Source organism: Arachis ipaensis, chromosome B7, assembly GCF_059453495.1.
Source record: "Arachis ipaensis isolate K30076 ecotype BB chromosome B7, ASM5945349v1, whole genome shotgun sequence".
NCBI classification, from domain to species: domain Eukaryota; kingdom Viridiplantae; phylum Streptophyta; class Magnoliopsida; order Fabales; family Fabaceae; genus Arachis; species Arachis ipaensis.
In genome coordinates, this window is record NC_142442.1 from 118,162,943 (window position 1) to 118,166,368 (window position 3,426).

At 39.0% G+C, this 3,426-nt stretch overlaps 1 non-coding gene across 1 annotated transcript; it reads left to right on the forward strand.

Annotated features, from left to right (window-relative positions):
• The first annotated feature begins 2,266 nt into the window (after positions 1-2,266).
• Positions 2,267-2,374, forward strand: LOC148553875 (small nucleolar RNA R71). The gene has a single exon (XR_015893501.1). It is a non-coding gene; the product is annotated as a small nucleolar RNA R71 (small nucleolar RNA).
• The last annotated feature ends 1,052 nt before the right edge of the window (positions 2,375-3,426 follow it).

Sequence of the window (3,426 nt, forward strand, 5' to 3'; positions counted from 1 at the left end):
CAGGGGGTTTTAGGTGGTTATGATGTGTGAAAAGGAAAGAGTGATTGTTTGAATTTGAGTGGGTGGGTGTAGGTGGGTTGTATGATGGTTTTGGAGGAGTAATGGAGGTGATAGGTGAAGGTTATTTTAGGGAAGAGTGTTATGGAAAGGTATGAAGAGGAGAGAAGAAGATGTGTGGTAGGTGGGGATCCTGTAGGGTCCACAGATCCAGAGGGGTCAAGGATTTAACATCCCTACTCTAAGTAGGCATACAAGACGCCTTTATAGTGCATGTCTGGCGTTAAACGCCAGCTTGCTGCTTGTTTCTAGCATTTAACGCCACTTCCAAGCTCTGTTCTGGCGTTAAACGCCAGTTTGATGCTTCTTACTGGCGTTTAAACGCCAGTAAGTTCTTCCTCCAGGGTGAGCTATTTTTAAAGCTGTTTTTCATTTTGTTTTTGATTTTTCAGTAGTTTTTGTGACTCCACATGATCATCAACCTAATAAAACACGAAATAAAAATAAAAATAAAATAGATATAATTAAATAACATTGGGTTGCCTCCCAACAAGCGCTTCTTTAATGTCAGTAGCTTGACAGTGAGCTCTCATGGAGCCTCACAGATGTTTAGAGCATTGTTGGGACCTCTCAACACCAAACTTAGAGTTTGAATGTGGGAGTTCAATACCAAACTTAAAGTTTGGTTGTGGCCTCCCAACAACAAACTTAAAGTTTGACTGTGGGAGCTTTGGTTGACTCTGCAGTGAGAGAAGCTTTTCATGCTTCATCTCCATGGTTACAGAAGGAGATCCTTGAGTTTTAAACATAAGGTTGTCCTCATTCAGTTGGAGGACCAACTCTCCTCTGTCCACATCAATCACAGCTCTTGCTGTGGCTAGGAAGGGTCTTCCAAGGATGATGGATTCATCCTCCTCCTTCCCAGTGTCTAGGATTATAAAATCAGTAGGGATGTAAAGGCCTTCAACCTTTACTAACATGTCCTCTACTTGTCCATAAGCCTGTTTTCTTGAGTTGTCTGCCATCTCTAAAGAGATTCTGGCAGCTTGCACATCAAAGATCCTAAGTTTCTCCATTATAGAGAGTGGCATTAAGTTTATTCCTGACCCCAGGTCACACAGAGCCTTCTCAAAGGTCATGGTGCCTATGTTACAGAGAATTAGGAACTTACCAGGATCCTGTTTCTTTTGAGGTAATTTCTACCTATCCAATGCATTTAGTTCATTGGTGAGCAAGAGAGGTTCATCTTCCCAAGTCTCATTACTAAATAATTTGGCATTCAGCTTCATGATTGCTCTTCAGTAACGTCTTCATTCTCTTCAGAAGAAGAATACTCATCAGAGCTCATGAAGGGTAGAAGGAGGTTTAATGGAATCTCTATGGTCTCTAGATGAGCCTCAGATTCCTTTGATTCCTCAAAGGGATACTCCTTATTGGTCAGAGGACGTCCCATGAGGTCTTCCTCATTGGGATTCACGTCCCTCTCCTCCCTTGTAGGTTCGGCCATGATGGTCAAATCAATGGCCTTGCACTCTCTCTTTGGATTTTCTTCTGTATTGCTTTGGAGAGTACTAGGAGGAGTTTCAGTGACCCTTTTACTCAGCTGGCCCACTTGTGCCTCCAAATTTCTAATGGAGGACCTTGTTTCATTCATGAAACTTAAAGTGGCCTTAGATAGATCAGAGACTATATTTGCTAAGCTAGATGGATTTTGCTCAGAATTCTCTGTCTGTTGCTGAGTGGATGAAGGAAAAGGCTTGCTATTGCTAAACCTGTTTCTTCCACCATTATTAAAGCCTTGTTGAGGCTTTTGTTGATCCTTCCATGAGAAATTTGAATGATTTCTCCATGAGGGATTATAGGTATTCCTATAGGATTCCCCCATGTAATTCACCTCTGCTATTGCAGGGTTCTCAGGATCATAAGCTTCTTCTTCAGAAGATGCCTCTTGAGTACTGTTGGATGCAGCTTGCAATCCATTCAGACTCTGAGAAATCATATTGACTTGCTGAGTCAATATTTTATTCTGAGCCAATATGGCATTCAGAGCATCAATCTCAAGAACTCCCTTCCTTTGAGGCGTCCCATTACTTACAGGATTCCTCTCAGAAGTGTATATGAACTGGTTATTAGCAACCATGTCAATGAGTTCTTGAGCTTCTGCAGGCATTTTCTTTAGGTGAATGGATTCACCTGCAGAATGGTCCAATGACATCTTTGATAACTCAGACAGACCATCATAGAATATATCCAGGATAGTCCATTCTGAAAGCATGTCAGACGGACACTTTTTGGTCAGTTGCTTATATCTCTCCCAAGCTTCATAGAGGGATTCACCATCCTTCTGTCTGAAGGTTTGAACATCCACTCTAAGTTTGCTAAGCTTTTGAGGAGGAAAGAACTTGGCTAAGAAAGCCGTGACCAGCTTATCCAAAGAGTTCAGGCTATCTTTAGGTTGAGAGTTCAACCATACTCTAGCTCTGTCTCTTATAGCAAATGGGAAAAGCATAAGCCTGTAGACCTCGGGATCAACCCCATTGGTCTTAACAGTATCACAGATTTGCAAGAATTCAGTTAAGAACTGAAAAGGATCTTCAGATGGAAGTCCATGAAACTTGCAGTTCTGTTGCATCAAAGAAACTAATTGAGGCTTTAGCTCAAAATTGTTTGCTCCAATGGCAGGGATTGAGATGCTTCTTCCATGTAAATTGGAATTTGGTGCAGTAAAGTCACCAAGCATCTTCCTTGCATTGTTATTATTTTCGGCCATGTCTCCTTCTTTTTCAAGAATTTCTGTCAGATTTTCTCCAGAGAGTTGTGCTTTGGCTTCCCTTAGTTTCCTCTTCAGAGTCCTTTCAGGTTCAGGATCAGCTTCAACAAGAATGTTCTTATCCTTGTTCCTGCTCATATGAAAAAGAGGAAAACAGAAAAGAAAATATGGAATCCTCTATGTCACAGTATAGAGATTCCTTTATGTGAGTAGAAGAAGATAAGAATAGAAGAAGGAAAAGATAAGAATCCAAACACAGGAAAGAGGAGTGGGTTCGAATTCTTAGATGAAGAGGAGTGTCAGTAAATAAATAAATAATTAGAAGGAGATGAGGGAGAAGAATTTTCGAAAATCATTGAAAAGAAAAGAAAAATATTTTTGTTTTTAAATTAAATTTAAAGTTAGAATTCGAAAATACAAAAAAGAAAAATGAAATTAAATTAAAGTAAAAATTCAAATAATTAGTTAATAAAAAAGGAATTTTTGAAAAAGAGGGAAGGAATTTTCAAAAATTAGAGAGAGAATTAGTTAGGTAGTTTTGAAAAAGATATGAATCAAACAAAAAGATAAGATTAATTGAAAGAGATTTGAAAATCAATTTTGAAAAGATAAGAAGCTAGAAAAATAAGTTAGAAAAGATTTTGAAATTAATTTTGAAA